Source organism: Bison bison, unplaced genomic scaffold (genome assembly GCF_000754665.1).
Source record: "Bison bison bison isolate TAMUID 2011002044 unplaced genomic scaffold, Bison_UMD1.0 scf7180017864527, whole genome shotgun sequence".
Lineage (NCBI taxonomy): Eukaryota > Metazoa > Chordata > Mammalia > Artiodactyla > Bovidae > Bison > Bison bison.
Genome location: NW_011495078.1, coordinates 4,379,461 through 4,397,782, shown reverse-complemented (window position 1 = coordinate 4,397,782; position 18,322 = coordinate 4,379,461). Strand labels below are relative to the sequence as shown.

The window sequence follows — 18,322 nt, the reverse complement described above, 5'->3', positions numbered from 1 at the left end:
GGTGTTTGAATTCCCTTCCCCAGGCTCTGTGTCCTTAACCGGCTTACACCCGAGAAGAGAGACTGGAGCTGGGGAGAGGAAGGAGCCCTCTTTATCGCCAGCCTCACGAGGCATCACTAATAGTTATAAACAGCTAATTTGCAGGAAGAGGAACGAATCCAAATTCATGCTGCCAATGCTAAATATTTAACTGATGGAAAATATAGGCTTTGAGTTGGCTGTGGAAATCTCCAACGATGAGCTACATTTTCAGTCCTTGGGGCCCTGGAGATGCTGTTTCAGTCCCTGGCTCTGCCAGATGGGGTGTGAGTCACAGCACAGGAAATAACACTGGATTTCATATTACGTTGCTTCCACAGAGGATGTGGACCTTCCGAGCCTGGCTGCCCTGTAGACGAAACGAAAACCCAAAGGGAGGCAATTAGGACGGCTGTGCTCCATCGAGCAGACCGGGAGGATCAGGCTGGCTCAGAGCTCCGGGCAGGACACCAGGGGCCAGTGGACACGCCAGATCCTCTTAAGGCAGAAGCAGCCGGCAGATCCCAAGACCCCTCCGAGGGACTCACACAACCACAGACGGGCTGGGGAGCGGAGCTGGCGTGGCTGGGTCCATTACCTGCCCATACCCCCTCCTTTCTATTACATCGTGGCTGTCTATAGAGAACAGCCTTCAAAGCACACATGCTACATTGGATGACTATTAAAGCTTTGTAACAGTCTATTGTGTCCTGACCACCTAGGGGTGACAGTCCTTGAACAAACAGTGCCCACTGAGCCACGAGTGTGTGAAGTCACAAGAGCTCACGAAATGACAGGGCACAGTGTCATTCTGGAAACAGGAGCCACAAGGAACGTCTGTGAATAAACCCTTGAGGTTTCTCAACCCCTTTTCTCTTGCCCTCCGGCATTTTTATTTTTTCTTCTCCACGCTGCCCTTCTCACTTCTGCTTTACACTTGAACAGATCTCCTTTACCCAGAAAGATTAGTTCTCTCTTGCCTTCCCTGTCTCCCTGGTTTCTGACCAATTTCTTTCCTCTGACTATCAGACTTGTTAAATAAATAAACTGTGCACAACTCCTTCCAATTTTCCACCCGGTTTGTCTCCTCCCTCCTTGGAGGACATCTGTGGTCCTGATGCTCAGAGATGTCACAGTGTCAAAGGCCAGAGGCGACCTCAGCGGCTAAGCCCAGTGGACCGTCCTCAGCCTCACCTGTGGGGACATGAATCCCAGAGACACTGTACGGACTCCATCCACCCTGCTTGCTTCCTCGTCTTCCGCTTTATTAGCTTCCTGACTTCGCGTGTCCTTCCCTCCTCTCTCTCCTGTCTGTCCCTGTCCATCTTTCCATCTGTCACACACGGATGTGTTTTCTTCATTGACCTCCTGCTCCTCCTAGGTCAATTCTTTGCTCCCAGCCCCGTGTCTTTCTCAAGCTCACGTCTTGCTCTAGAAGGTAAAACACTGCTGATCCAGAGGTCAAGTGGTCTGACACATGTGCTGGATCTGCCATGTTTTATTTAACACTGGGTCAAGATTTTTAAAACGGGAGGTCTTAGTGCTCTGGCTTCTACTGAAAACCTGAAAATCTGGAAATGTTTCTACCTGACAACCATCCTTCTGCACGGAGCACAGTCTGCAGCTGAGCTCAGAGGTTCCTCTTGGAGATTTCCCACCATTCAGACCATCCTCCAGGGCCCCACAGAGCCTTTCCCAGGACTATTACTATTGTTTGCTAGGAGAGCAATCGTTTTTGCTGTTAGCCTGATGAAAGAGACTGATGTATTACTAGTAACATATTAGGTCTGGCTAGTGAAATTTATCATTAAAGTGAAATGAGGGTGCTTTCAATGACCCACTTTATTTTTTTTTACCCAGCAATAGAACATACTGCATCCTAGTTAATGTTAATGTGTATTAAGTAGTATAAGTGACATAGTGCTACTGCTGCTAAGTCTCTTGAGTCATGTCCAACTCTGTGCAACTTTATGGGCTGTAACCCACCAGGCTCCTCTGTCCATGGGATTCTCCAGGTGAGAACGCTGGAGTGGCTTGCCATTTCCTATTCCAGTAAGTAACACGAGGCTCCTCAAAATTCTATAATTGAAGAGAACTATTGTCTTATTTTGTAAAAAGAGACTTATGTATAGAGGAACTTTAGGGTCATAACAAAACTGAGCGGGAAGAACAAAGATTCCACGCTCACACACATGCAAAGCCGCCCCCTCCGCACTGTGATACCCCAGCCCCCACCAAAGTGCGGCAGGAGCTGCAACCCCAGTGCGACACTGACATGTCCTCGTCACCCGAAGCCTGTGCTCCTGGCGGGATCCGCTCGTGATGTTGCACGTTCTGCTGGGTTTAGCTAAGTGTTTCATGGCATGCGTTCACCCTCACAGTCTCATGCAAAAGTGCCTCCCTACCCTAAAATCTCCTGTGGTCCGCCTCTCCATGCCTTCCTCCTCCTTAACCTTTGGCAAGGTCTGATCCTTTTGTGGTCTGCACAGTTTCGCCTTTTCCAGAAGGCTGGAATCAGACAGAATGGAGCCTTTGCAGGTTGACTTCTTTCATCCAGTAAGACGCATTTAAGATCCCTCCACGGTGTGACTTCACAGACCATTTCTTTTTAACATTGAATAATACTCCATTGTTTTGATGTTTATTTATCCACTCGCACCCTGAAGGACACCTTGGTTGCTTCCAAGTGTTGACACTTAAGAATGAAGTTTCTATAAATATCCGTGTGCAGGTTTTTGTGCAGAAGTAAGTTATCAGCTCCTTTGGATAAATACCCAGGTGCACAAGTGTAGATTGCTTCACCTTATTATTATTATTTCAGTGCTCTTGTTGACTGCAGGAATGTCAGGGGCAACACAGTTGGGAAGCCAGGGGGACCCTCTTCATCGACACAAACCATAAAAAGAAAAAAAGGCTTGTCAGAAGCTCTCTCCCCTGATACTCAGTCCCTGTTTAATTCAGAACTGGGACACAAGGTATTTTTCCAGTAAAGTGCAAAAACAGAAGAGGAAGAAATGACGAACATTCAGAACATCTTGTCACCCAGGTTTATGCTCCCCATGACATTTATCATTAAGTTTTCAGAATTCTTTTCTTACTGGAATGATCTCCTGTCTGAAGAGTCAAGCAATACTTCCTTGGGACCAGTAGGAATCACCTGAATAAACCATACTGTCTACCTGGCCCATCCTGTTTAATAAAATATGCAGGAACTCTGAACAATAGCTTCTGGCTCGGCAGCAAAGTTTCACCATCTAGCGTGTACATGGGTAAACTCTTCCACCGCTCGCGGATTTCACAGCAGGAGTTTCATCTTCAGTGATGATATACAACGTCTTGTAAGCTTTGATCTCCTTCTGCAGGCTCAGATTTCATACTGGTTTTATTTCAGAAAGATGAGGCACAACTTGTCCTTGCTCAGAACTCATTCAACTCTGGGAAAAGTCTATATGGACGGCATGTAAGAAGTCTACTCTACTGTCTATGCGTTCGGAAAACAATCTTTAAAATCACACGGAGCTTCAGAACAGGATATCGTCTCAGTAAAGGGATGAGGTGTGACAGATGAGAACCTTCTCCACGGACGCCATGAGTGGGGTTTAGATTCGCTGCCTGCCCAGACCGACAGCTGTGTAAATTGCCATCTGTATTTAGTTCACAGGTTTCAAATGAGCATTTATACGGTATTTGTTGATGTGAGAGCAGAAGGCCACTATCAGAAAGAAGGTGGTACATAGAAAAACTCAATGATCAAGTCAATGGAAAGAGTATTTCCTGGCTTGATATTTCCATTAAAATTGTCTAGGTCCTGCTTTAATGCTAAAGAAGTTTACATCCCAACAGTTTCTGATCTTGTCCTAGAGTAAAACCCCTCCACGAGGCACTGACACATTAAAGAGATCCCTGGAAGATTAGTATTGGGAGGGACATTTAAGAAATTTGATTTAAATCCCTTGTTTTACTAAAGAGGAAGTTAAAACCTGCCAACAGTCACCTTACTAACCCGTGAAGGCCCACTGGGCCTTGAGAAGCCTGCTTATGAGACCAGGAGACTAGGAAAGAACCCTGAGACTCTCAAGACCCTCAGAACTCATACTGGCACTGACCTAACTTGAGATACTTTTAAAATCCCGTTTTTTTGAATTTGCATCTGTAAACAGTATGCTGAGACCCAAGAATCTGTGGCAGGTACGAAACAGGAAGCGACTCTCTTCCTTGGAACAAAACCTTATCATTCAGACTCTTAGAGGATGCTTAATATTTCATCTGCCGAACTGGTAACTGCATCTTTATAGGCTAAGATCAAATACAAACATGTATATGTTTCTGAGCATCTACAGTCTATTTATAGCTTGAAACTAAATGGCCAGTGGAGGAGGATGAGAACAGATGCCAACAGGAACCTAAGAGAAGATAGTCTTTCAAACAAATGTTCTAGCATTTGTTTGGGTTAAGAAAGCCCAACAAATAAACACTTTCCAAGCACGCTTCTATGGCTATAGTTAGCTAGTTTTGGTTAAACGTTTTTGCATATGTGTAAAAATAGAAACATTTAAAAAAATCAGAAACCACAATAATGTATATTTCTATGGTCCATTGCGCTAATTTCACTGACAGAAGTCAAGAAATATCCACATTCCAAGACGACACTCTATGAACCCTGTCTGGGCCCTCCAAGAGGAATTTTTTGTTTTTTTTCTGCTGAAGACAAAATAAGTCTTTTGTATGTAAGAATATAATTTCTAAGCTTGTTTTTTTTTTTTTTTTTTACCATTTTTCTGACATCTTTTCTGTGCATGTGAACTGAAATCTTGTATGTTGGAACCAAACCAAATGTTTAATTAAAAAGTGAAATGAATATTCCTTTATATCTCACTTCTTTCATCTCAGCCCCAAAGAGGCGAGAGTGGGAGGTGACAAGATGATAAATTAGAAATCCAGAAGCCTGGCCATCTCCAGGGAGTCACAACCTCCACATTTACCCCCAGGCGGCACTGCTGGCTATCCCACCCGTGAGCCCGTGTCCCAGAGGGGCTGGAGATGGGGCTTCAGCAGGCAGGGCGATTGACTCTTTATATAACAGCCAGTTATTTTCCTCATTTAACACACATCTCAAAGATTCTGAGACTTGGCACCTGCCTCTAACATTAAGAACTAACAACTGACACTCATTGTCAGGGTATTACTCCATTGCTAGGAGTAGATGTGCTCTGCCCTAATACGCTTCCTTTTTTCCTAGGCCTTCTGTTCCATAAAAGATGTTCCTGGGCACCAGAGTCAATGTCTGCAAAGGCTGCACAGAATTCTGTGGTTAAGCAAAGCACTGATCCGTTCCGCATCAAGCAAATCTCACTGGAGATCTTCATGTGCTGCTGTCTGTTGCCAGGGGGTGCATATCGTAGGTGGGAAATTTTACACATTTTACAGTGGTATCCAGTATTATATACATGAAACTATGTATATTGATAATGAAAAGTTATCATGGTTTTTAAATTAGATTTTGCTTTTCTCTCAACTCATATTTCTTAAGGTTAAATCATTCTAAGAATTCATTTTCTTCTAAAGGTGCTTTACAGACTGTATCAAATTTAGCCTTAAATGTAAGAACTCTTTGACTAATGGGTATTCAGTTCAGTTCAGTTCAGTTCAGTTGCTCAGTTGTGTCCGATTCTTTGCAACCCCATGAACCACAGCATGCCAGGCCTCCCTGTCCATCACCAACTCCCAGAGCTTACCCAAATTCATGTGCATTGAGTCAGTGATGCCATCCAACCATCTCATCCTCTGTTGTCCCCTTTTCCTCCTGCCCTCAATCTTTCCCAGCATCAGGGTTTTTTCAAATGAGTCAGTCCTTCGCATCAGGTGGCCAAAGTATTGGAGTTTCAGCTTCAGCATCAGTCCTTCCAATGAACATTCAGAACTGATTTCCTTTAGGATGGACTGGTTGAATCTCCTTGCAGTCCAAGGGACTCTCAAGAGTCTTCTCCAACACCACAGTTCAAAAACATCAATTCTTCGGCACTCAGCTTTCTTTATAGTCCAAGTCTCACATCCATACATGACTTCTGGAAAAACCATAGCCTTGAATAGACACATCTTTGTTGGCAAAGTAATGTCTCTGCTTTTTAATACACTGTCTAGGTTGCTCATAACTTTCCTTCCAATGAGCAAGCATCTTTTAATTTCATGGCTGCAATCACCATCCACAGTGATTTTGGAGCCCAGAAAAAATAAAGTCAGCCACTGTTTCCACTGTTTCCCCATCTATTTGCCATGAAGTGATGGGACCAGATGCCATGATCTTAGTTTTTTGAATGTCGAGCTTTAAGCCAACTTTTTCACTCTCCTCTTTCACTTTCATCAAGAAGCTCTTTAGTTCTTCTCACTTTCTGCCATAGGGGTGGTGTCATCTGCGTATCTGAGGTTATTGATCTTTCTCCCGGCAATCTTGATTCCAGCTTGTGCTTCTTCCAGTCCAGCGTTTCTCATGATGTATTCTGCATATAAGTTAAATAAGCAGGGTGACAATATACAGCCTTGATGTACTCCTTTTCCTATTTACAACCAGTCTGTTGTTCCATGTCCAGTTCTAACTGTTGCTTCCTGACCTGTATACAGGTTTCTCAAGAGGCAGGTCAGGTGGTCTGCTCATGGGTATTAGAAGGAAATAAACGATATTGACTTTGTCTTTAATATTACTTATTATATTTTTAAAAAAGAATCAGTTGGCACGTGAGGACACATCTTTGAATATTGACTGTGGGACTTAAAAGTGAACATGTTACAAAGTCTGAATATACTACTTTGCCTGTAACTGACCGACTAAAAGACCAAACTTCAGAGAATTGTTTTGTTAAAAGGGACCATAACACAGAACCTTGACCAAACCTATGGAGCAGGCCCCAAGCTCTCCAATTTATCATTAACATTTTTTCTGTTTTGCTTGCACCACTCAGCCTCTGGGATGGTAGTTCTCCCACCAGAGACTGAACCCTCGCCACTTGCGTGGGAAGCATGGAGTCCTAACCACTGGACCACCAGGGAAGTCCTCACTGACAATCTTAAAAGTAGAAATAATTTATGTTCCTTAAAACAATAGATCAAATTAAATTATTTTTGAGAAAATTGTATTCTTCCTATTGGATAGAAAAAATTAAAGATAAAATTTAAATGCCCTTTTATTAAAACTATCATGAGCATGAAGTAAATAAAATTGGGTGAAATCATGCTATAATTTGCATAAACATTTGATGTCATGTCACTTATGAACTAAATTGCTGAAGACAATATTAGACTTACTGCCAAGTCGAAGAAAATGAGATTTTAGAAACATTTACTTCTAAAATGCTTTAAGAAACATTTAATTCTGTATTGAACTTCCAAAACCCTGTATTCTACGAAAAATCATTCTAACAACCTCCTTTATGAAGCAGGAAGAATAAGAAATGTATCCTTTTCTTGCATGTGTATTTTGTCTCCAACTAGGTCAGAGACAGTTTTAAGAAGTTCTGTCTGCATTTTTTTCTTTTAATTTACCCATAGCAGTGCCTATGTCACTAAGTATGGCCTACGAGTTTTCAAACCACGTTCTTTGAAACTTGATTTTAAGATCCAGTGAAATTCTCAGTTGCACTCAGTGAAGAGGCATGTGACACAGATATACACTTTCACTTCTGAAAGACTAGGGTTTGAACTATGCCTCCAGTTCTTTCAAAGCGCTCTCACTGTTTCATGTCCTCTCACTTCTGTGTAGTAAGATTTCATAAAAATTTTCACAAGCCACCTATAAAGCGACAGCAGCACACTCAGTCCTATTTCATTCTTTATGTTCTTGGAAAATCAAGATACTGAAATTCACAATAAAAATTAAATTATCTTCTTCTCATTTATGGCATAATTTTTTATGATTAATGAAAATAAAGTACCAATTAGGAAGCTTACATTATCAATACTGCATTTAGCAAGAGAAACAGCTATATGGGAAGCAAATAAGGTCATTGAAAAGTCAAATACTTTAAACCATCAGTAAAATTTGTATACGATTCAGCGATCAATATTCTGGAACTACTAACCTCAGTAACTGTCAGGCTAAGAAAAGTCATGTGACTGTCCCTCACCTCTGTCTTGTACTAAGTAAATGCTCTTGATGAATGCAATCAAGAAACAAATTGCTGATGCTTTACAACTCAGAGAAGAAAAGCGCTGAACACTGTGGTGAGCTGCAGCGATTCTTGTTTCAATTTAACCCAACTCTAACTTATTAAAATTTACTTGCAATTACCTGAGGGGAGGCCATTATGCCAAAAAGTCTGATTCCATTCAACAAATATTTACTGGTTCCAAGAAGAAGAACTGCCATGGTAAACCTTAACATCCGGAGGAGAAAGAGCAACACTTAAGTCCAGAACACGGCAGAGCGAAGGAAGGGCAGAGGTGTGATGCTGTAAGCATCTGGGACCGTGACCTGCCGCTGCCACGCTGGGCAGAGTGGCTAACCCACTTGAGTTCTGGGCCTGAGTTTCCACACTTTAACACTGGCTACTGTTAGGAAAAATATGAGAATAAAACAAAATAACGTGTGGACAGATGTTTCTTTTCAGCAGCATAAGCTGATCAGATATAGTTTTATAATTCCAGATACAGAACACTTAGTACTTTTAGATAAAATAAACATATTAAAAAGACCTTTTAACAAAGGATCACAAGAGATGACTATAAACAATTACATGCCAATGAAATGGACAACAGGCTGTTTTGATTCTCAGAGGAATTATTAAAAAGTAAACAATTATTCTAAAACAAGCTAGAATCACTGAGTCTTAGCTGGAAGAATCTAATAGTCCCTAACTCAAGTTATTTTGGGCTTCCCAGGTGGCACCAGTGACTAAAAAAACCTGCCTGTCAAGGCAGGAGACATAAGAGACATTTGCTTGATCCCTGGGAACTGGGAAGATCCCCTGGAGGAGGAAACGGCAACGCACTCCAGTGTGCCTGCCTGGAGAATCCCGTGGACAGAGGAGCCCAGTGGGCTGCAGTCCATGGCACCGCTAAGATATATGTAGTTATTCCCAAGCTATTGACTTCTTAAGTTATTTCTCTCTTGATTTGACAGATAGCATAGAAAAGTTTAAAATGTTAAAATGTTTAAAAGTTAAAGTTTAAAGCTTTCAATGCTTTAAAAATCAACTATTTTCACTGATTCAAGTACGAAAGGAAAATGAAGCTCTGTCTCCTCTCTTAGGCAGACAGTAAGCCTCACGTTGTGCATTGCAGACAGCAGAGTAAAAGGCTATTCTGGCTGGAGCTGGTCATAAACATCTGGTAATGGTCATGTGCTGCAAACCTTAGGGATGTCAGGGTATTTTCCTTCATTGCTCAGCTATGATCCCTTCCCAATAAAAACAGAGCTTGATTTGACTAAACATTTCATTTCTAGAAAGCTAGATAGCATATTCAAAAGCAGAGTCATTACTTTGCCAACAAAGGTTCATCTAGTCAAGGCTATGGTTTTTCCAGTGGTCATGTATGGATGTGAGAGTTGGACTGTGAAGAAGGCTGAGCACCGAAGAATTGATGCTTTTGAACTGTGGTGTTGGTGAAGACTCTTGAGAGTCCCTTGGACTGCAAGGAGATCCAACCAGTCCATTCTGAAGGAGATCAGCCCTGGGATTTCTTTGGAGGGAATGATGCTAAAGCTGAAACTCCAGTACTTTGGCCACCTCATGCAAAGAGTTGACTCATTGGAAAAGACTCTGATGCTGGGAGGGATTGGGGGCAGGAGGAGAAGGGGATGACAGAGGATGAGATGGCTGGATGGCATCACTGACTCGATGGACGTGAGTCTGAGTGAACTCTGGGAGTTGGTGATGGACAGGGAGGCCTGGCGTGCTGTGATTCATGGGGTCACAAAGAGTCGGACATGACTGAGCGACTGATCTGATCTGATCTGATCCTTCAGAAGTATTCATATACATGGATATACGTCTGCTATTGTGCCCCTCACGCAATCCATGTGTTGAGGCCCTACCTCTGATCTGGTGGAATCCAGCCATGAACCTTGGGTGGTAACTCGGTTTGGATGAGGTCCTAATGGTGGGGCCTCAAGTGAGATCAGTATTTTACAAGAAGAAGTGGAGTGTGCTCATCTTCCCTTTTTCTCTTTCCTTCTTTCTGTTTTCTTTCTCTCTCTTTCCACCCCCGCCCCCTCTCCATTCACACACACACTCCATGAAAAGACAGAGCAAGAAGACGGCTGTCTGCAAGCAAGGAAGAGAGCCCTCACCAGGAACTGTATCTGCTGGTTGCTGGCACCTTGGTCTCCTAGCCTCTGGACCTGGAGAAATAAATATCTGTTGGTTAAGATGCCCAGTCCATGGTATTTTGTCATAGCAGCCCGAGTGCGCAAATGTGTCTCTTGCAGCATTAATTACAAAACAGACGAAGGCGGAAAAACCTAAATGCACCTTAATGGTCAATGGCTAAATGGATTATTTTATACACACACAATGGAATCTGATACAGACACAAGCACTACTAAGATGATCCTATAGGGATCACAGAAGGGTGCCAAAGAAATATCTTTGATGGAAAAATTTAATATGATTATAAAGCTTATATAAACATAGCCATATTTACCCACACAAAAGGGTAATATCAAATTATTAATAATAGTTATCCAGGATAATTTGAGGGGCAACTTTCACTTTGTATTTTTTTCCCATTTTGCATCAATCAAAGTATTACAGAGTATATAGTGCTTTCACAATATACGACCAAGAAGGAAAACTAGGTCACAGAGCTGGAAAACTGTTCTTCAGAAACTATATAATGAAAGGTGGATAATGGCGTTTTGACATTAAGCCACTCTTTATCTGAACCCTACTGATAAAGCTATCCACCCTACTTGGAGATGCTGAGAGATAAACCCATGGTTCACTAGACCTAGTATTTGAAGTTGTTACCATCCAGAAAAATGAAACAAAATGTTCTTACAAGAGAACCAGGAGGGGCACTCGATTCCGAGAGAGGAGACCAAAAGAGCTGACGCGTGAGAGGCATACAGAAGGATGGGCTGCAAATCCCTGAAGATTCCACTCAAATCCCGCTCGTGTTCACTGATACATGCGGAAAGCACTGTGCTTTGGTTCCTTACACAGCCTTCTGTTTGCAAACGTTAGACGCTAATTACCAAAGGGGATCAGATGCCTGGTGTTCTTGACAGAGAGTTTATTGTAGATTTGTAGGGGTACGTGGTGGCTCGATGATAAAGAATCTGCCTGAAACACAGGAGGCCCGGGTTAGATCCCTGGATTGGGAAGATCCCCTGGAGAAGGGAATGACAACCCACTCTAGTATTCCTGCCTGGAGAATCAGAGGAGCCTGGCGGGCTATGGGGGTCCATGGGGTCACAAAGAGTCGGACACGACTGAGCAACTGTGACTTCACAAACATGTGCTTCTCAAATCAGCATTTTAAAGGTGCCCTTGAGGAGCCAAGTAAAAAACTTATGAAAATAAGTATAATTATAACAATTTTATTTTAGAAACTGCTAGAGAAATTATCAGAGAAGCTATTGTCTCAGCTCAATGAAATGGACACAATTAAATCAGAAAGTAAGAGAGCTTGAGGGAGAAATTATGGCCTCACAGAGGCTCTTTATTTAGAGCTGCTCAATCAACACTATGTAGGAACTCATAGATGGAGCAACACAAACCCAAAGCCTTCACCCTGTGCAAACATACATGTCTCTCTGGATTTCTTTTTAATAAAGGAGCAGAAATGCTAGGAGAAATGAAAAGGAAATCAGTACAATACTCTAAATCTCTGGCACACGATGCCTCTTGCGATAGAGATTTCAGGTCTGTAGAACCATACTCTTTGGGGAGATCAATTATTGTACTAACTTTATGAAAAAAACAAATATTTCAAAAATAAAAGATTAATACAATTATGTTTGGGAGTGCACCCTCAAGTTACAAAGAAAGCTCTGTCCTCGTAGGCAGCAGGCACCCTCACGGTGGATCTGACATTGTATGGACACAGAAGACTTGTCGTGAGCTCTGAATTTTGAACCATGAATCACTCACCAAAGAAAGTGTTTGCAAAATACAGTATTCTGAACTGGCAGGCAATGTGGTATGAAGAGCAACAATCTACAGTTTAGAATCTTTAATTTCCCCTGTTAACTATCTGATCATATCCTTAACCATTTGAGTGTATTTGAGTGTATTCGAGTGTATTTTTTCTCATGCATGAAAGAAAAGAGAAAAATGAGCTAGATTAAATTAAAATTTGGCTACAAAAGTATATAATCCTGCTTTGAAAAAGACAGGGATAAAAATATTGTTGTTGTTCAGTCGCTAAGTCATGTCAGACTCTCTGTGACTCCATGAACTGGAGCACGCCAGGCTTCCCTGTACTTCACTACCTCCTGGAGTTTGCTCAAACTTGTGTCCATTGAGTGATAATATCAAATTAGTCAATTTATTTTGAATATGTTATAAGCAAATTGATCATTCTAAGAGCAAGACCTCTAAAACATTTCTTTCATATTTGGATAGTATCAAATCATCCAAAACATTTAATCTTTCATATAAGCAGTGGATGAAGTATAGATAACCTTTGGTCATTTTATTAATTTTGTTTATAAGTACACCTCAATTTAAGCACTCAAGAGTTGAGATTTTTTGCATTCAATCTCACTGGGTTATGACCATAGATTTATGTTGGAATCCCTACATAAACTTATTTGGTGGAAGTTCTCTGGCACCAGAGACAATCACAGAGACCCTTGGTTGGGTCAATTAACACAAATGTTTCCATAATAAGCCAAGAGGCATTTAGGACCTCGGGATCAATTAATTTGTAAGCCAAGCAACAATTTAAGAAAGTAGCTGGAGCGTGTGAAGGGACAGTTAGTCCTTTAAAAAAGTAAGTTATATTACTGTAACCTTAAAAAGCATCTTCATGTGACATTTGAAGCTCTTACGAATTGCATTTGTGGTCAGGGAAACTAAGTTGAGAAACAAATCCAGTGAAATAAATGAAAATCATCTTTGCTTCCTATTTCAATTTCTAGAAAAAAAAAAAGAAAGAAAGAACTGTACAGTTGAATGTTCAAATAACTACTGAGAGCTGAGACCACATGGCATTCTACAGTTTGATTAGCAGGACCAAAGTTTAGACCTTCTGTATCACCATGACTTTATCATTTGTTCCAGCAAATTCTTGCTCAAAGAAGATAAGGCTGTAAACCGGTAAATAACTTCACTGTTTGCTTCAGGAAGTTTCCCCAAAGCAACAGACTGCTCAGACAGCCCCTGTCTCTGAAGAAACAACTGTTTATTCATAAATGCTGGTTTTAAAACACTGACCTTTCTGGGTCCGATCGTTCAGTTGTTAAATCGTGTCCAAGTCTTTGTAAACCATGAACTGCAGAGCCGCAGGTTTCCCTGCCCTTCCCTATCTCCGGGAGCTTGCTCAAACTCATGTCCATGGAGTAGGTGATGCCATCCAACCATCTCATCCTTGTTCCCTTCTCCTCCCACCTTCAATCTTTCCCAGCATCAGGGTCTTTTCAAATGAGTCGGCTCTTCACATCAGGTGGTCAAAGTATTGGAGTTTCAGCATCAGTCTTTCCAAAGAATATTCAGGGTTGATTTCCGTTAGGATTGACTGGTTTGATCTCATTGTTGTCCAAGGGACTCTCAAGAGTTCTCAGTCTTGAATAGAGTCACCCGGGTTTGTTTAACATTATGATGACACTTTTGATTTGGTAAGGTCTTTCAGGTAATTGATGTTCAGTATTCATTTTCTTACATAAGAAATGTACGTTTTTTAATGCATAATTCATTCTTTGTTGAAATGAATGTTAAGGTTACTAAATGAGATTTTCATTTCTATTTGGACTTTATTTTTATTTCCTCAGAGAATTCAACAATATCTAATTGATTACTCATTCTAATTAATGAGTATTTGGAAAGACTCAAAACGCAAATGCTTCAGATTATTTACAAATGCAATGTAATATATCAAGTAAGGTGAAAGAGACCTGTGAAACTACAGGTAATCATATTTTCCGTTAGGTACTAAATATTACATAATTAACAGCAGGCATTGTTCTTTGTGTTAATTTACTTAAAATTCATAAAACCTTATGAAATTATTTAAATTATTATTTCTATAACACAGATTAAAGAAAAGAGACAGAGAACAGAATGGTTATGGAACTTGTCCAAGCAACAGAGAAAAGTCAAACAAAGAAAGTCTGGATTTTAAATCTGTGTTTAAACCACTATGCTATACTTAATCTCTTCCTTATGGTTAAACATTTACATTTATTTTTACTTTTTATATTACTTTTTTTTTTTGCTTTGGAGAAACTAAAGAAACTCAGCCTTTTTTTTTTTTTTTTTTTTTTTTTTTCATTAAAACCTTAGATTTGGATAAGTTTATCATGAAATACTCACTGTTACATAGATTTTACAGCTGCATTAAGTATTAAAAATACATATTTGAGAAACATATAAGATTTTTAGAAGCAAATATACTCATTTCAGATTTCAAAATAAAATAATTTCTGACTTCTCACGAAAGTTACAGTTTCAAAGTTTCTCTAGAGTTTCATCGTATGGAGCAAACCAGGAGGATAAAAAGTTCTTCGGATCAAAGTCACTTTTTTATTCAAATGAGTTCTGAGTGTCAAAGGAACCGCTGATGCTGGCAGTTCCAGACTTCTGTGGAAGATGTCCTTCAAGTCGGTCCACGGAGCCAGGAGCAGACCAGCCACCCCACTTCCTAGATCACGTCCTCCCTTCTTGCCAAGGCTCTCTAGCCAGCGTCTCAGGTATCTGGTTATGTGAACTGACAATGCAGACTCCTCAGGACACCTGATGTATGATCAAGGGCTGCCTTTTGGGAATTTCAAAATTCCTGGCACCATAACAGTCAGTCTCTTACAAACTTTCGCTTCATATCATCTCTGTCGTGTACTAGCTTTAAGCCCACATTAAAGAAATACCAACATTATAAGCATTTCCTACATTGTGAAATGTTTCTGTTATCTTAACATATTTGTCAAAGAGGACCCATTCTATCTAATTATTCTCTCCTCCACCTTAGTCTTCTTTATAAACGATTTTTCACTGGCATATATTTCATGTATATCCACTTTCTGGATATAACTGTGACATTCTGCTCTTTGGTGATTAGAATTGTTAAATAGTTAATTTATAAACTGAATTAAAGTGCTAGATGGGGTTTTAAATGAGATTGCTTCCACAAAGAAAAAAAAAAAAACTTGTAGAGAAGAGAAGCAAATGCTTTTCTAATTATGTATATTACTAAATAACATCCTGAACTTCAAGAAGGATGTCATTATATATATTATATCATATAATAATTATGCTATATTCCTACTCTTTAAGCCTATTGCAAAGTAATACTTTAGATGTGAAATGTGGCAGTCATGTATTTGAAACTTGCCAGTACCTTTTTTTTTTAAGTCAAAGTGATTATTTTTAAGAACTCAGGAAGAATTTAATATTGTGGAAAAAAAGATTCATTTTGGAAAGTCCTGCACAATTATTTCCATTCAATTTTTCTCTCTCTCTTCCCATTTCTTTCTTTAAGTTTTACCTTCATGAAAAGTGTTTGCAACACCATGTATAAGGAAGTATAACATCTTCAGGAAGATGTGCCACTTAAAGACTTTCTGGGAGCAGTGTGAAGAAGAGGCGAGAGCGACGCCTGGATCGACTTAAAGCCCGCACGCCGCTGCATTCCCGGGTCCAGCGCCCACGTCCCGCGGCTGCAGCCACCATGTCCAAGAGAAAGGCTGACGGGGACGCTAAAGGAGATAAAGCCAAGGTGAAGGACGAACCACAGAGAAGATCTGCAAGGTTATCTGCTAAACCTGCTCCTCCAAAGCCAGAGCCCAAGCCTAAAAAGGCCCCTGCAAAGAAGGCAGAGAAGGTACCCAAAGGGAAAAAGGGGAAGGCTGATGCTGGCAAGGATGGGAATAACCCTGCAGAAAATGGAGATGCCAAAACAGACCAGGCACAGAAAGCTGAAGCTGCTGGAGATGCCAACTGAAGTGTGTGCATTTTTGATAACTGTGTACTTCTGGTGACTGTACAGTTTGAAATACTATTTTTTATCAAGTTTTATAAAAATGCAGAATTTTGTTTTACTTTTTTTTTTTAAGCTATGTTGTTAGCACATAGAACACTTCATTGTTGGTTTTTGGGGGAAGCGCATGTCACTAACAGAATGTCTCCGAAGCTGAATTGACGTGGGGGGAAAATACCTTCCCCGTCTAGTTTTGAGAGACTTCCTCTTGGTTCCCAGGAAGGAGGGATTCCTTGGTGTTGATGCACATGAGCCACCTTGGCACAAACACCTTGTGGTGTGGGGAGCTAAACTTTAGTTTTTATGTCCTCCTCTCCCTCTCCACCTCAGCACAGACTTGACTCCCCTAACCCAGAGACCTGTTGGAACCTGAACCCCGTGCTCCCCCAAAATTGATGACCAGTATGTCAGGCAATCTGGACTTTCTAGTGCCACCACTGAGATGGCGTCCTTCAAAAGAGCAGCGGTTCCTTCCTTTAGACTGTGGCTCCTCAGAGTGATACTTCGGCCATTTTCATTTCCATTTCCTGAAAGTCAGGGTCGGCTTGTGAAAAGTTGTTAAACGACATGCTAAATGTGAAATGTCAACCCTCACTCTAAACTTTGCCTGTTCAGAGCATCACATGAAGATTTCTTTGGGTTTTATAGTGGCTTTCTGATTTGGTAGTCCACTGAAAAAGGGAGTTTGAAAGTTGTATACTGTTAACGATTGTCTGCCCATGTCCTGCCTGAAATACCATGATTGTTTATGAAAAGTATCTTTAATAAAGCTGGATACAGTTTGGCTTGGAAAAATAAAAAAGAATTTCTGGCCTTATGTAGTGCAAGGGAAAAAATATATATACATTTGAGTTGAGCCCAAACTCAATATTTGAAATATATATATATTATTGAAAAGAGTCATATATATATGAAAAGAGTCACTTTTCATAAAGAACTAAGCATGCTAATCTGTGGAGGGGAATTACTTTTCAAAACATGGAGACAACAGGTCAAAGCCAATCAGGCTCCTGAGAGCTACCGTCTTTCAGCAGGGAGCATTCCCACTGGTATCGTCCCGGTTTACCCTGGAGGACAGTGGGGCTGAGTGAGGAGGCTCAGGCTCATGGGCCTGTGGCTGGCAAGGGGCAGAGCTGGGCTGAAACCAACCCTGCTGGCTTCAGAGACCCTCTTTAATAACAACACTAATCTTGCCTCTCTGGAGGTTAAGCTTACTCATTAGCTAAATCACTCATTAGCTAAATCACTCATTTGCTAAGTCATTCATTTGCTAAATCATCCTCGCATATCTGCCTTGCAGTATTTTGACTCAAATTTGTTCTTCAGTAAAATTTCAAATTGCTACAAGTCATGAGTCTTTGGGGTCTCTACATAGAACAGCTACATTTGTTCATATGAAGGAACCACTCTCCATTTGTGTGTGTGTGTGTGTGTTTAGTTGCTCAGTCATGTCCGACACTGCGACACTTTGGACTGTAGCCCACCAGGCTCCTCTGTCCATGGGATTTTTCAGGCAAGAACACTGGAGTGGGTTGCGATTTCTTCCTCCAGGGGACCTTCCTGACCCAGGGATGGAACCCACATCTCCTGTGTCTCCTGCATTGCAGACAGATTCTTTAACCACTGAAACTAAAATAAATTATTTTAGGACAGAACTGAGCTTATATGAGATACGGTAAACTTTATAGCTCTACGTATTCACTAACAATAGGATTGCCAACAAGACTCTAATTTTAAACAAGATATACTGATGAAGGCATTCTAATATCCTTTGATTTAATATATCTACTAACTCTACTGTATTCTTTAAAAATATTTGAAAGAAAAACAAACAAGAGGGAAAAGGTTTTGATCATTTGATACTGAAGTAACCCTTTGACCTTAGTAAAGATTAAGATCTGAATCCTAGTATTTCTGACCACCCAAAGAGGTTCTGTGGTAGCATCTGGTTCTTTGAAAATGAAGATCTTCTCTTCTATTAAATACGATTAAACTGATCTGACAAACTGGATTGCTTGCTAAAAGTTTGATTAGGGTAATTCGAAAGCAATTACATTATGTCATTGATATCACGAGAAAGTCACTGAAAAAGTGTTCACTTTGTACCTAGTTGGATGGATTTCCTATCACGAAACTTCTCTCCATGACTGAAATTTGCCCATACCTCAAATTCGTC

The 18,322-nt window shown here is 40.7% G+C and overlaps 1 protein-coding gene and 1 pseudogene across 2 annotated transcripts in view; one reads left to right on the top strand and one right to left on the bottom strand.

Annotated features, from left to right (window-relative positions):
* The window catches only part of FAM155A (family with sequence similarity 155, member A), a 602,979-nt gene that overhangs the window by 230,784 nt on the left and 353,873 nt on the right, over nt 1-18,322 (bottom strand). The gene's annotated exons all lie outside the window — the stretch shown is intronic.
* LOC104982147 lies at nt 15,740-16,941 on the top strand (annotated as a pseudogene). Its single transcript, XR_824480.1, has one exon. The product of XR_824480.1 is annotated as a non-histone chromosomal protein HMG-17 pseudogene (transcript).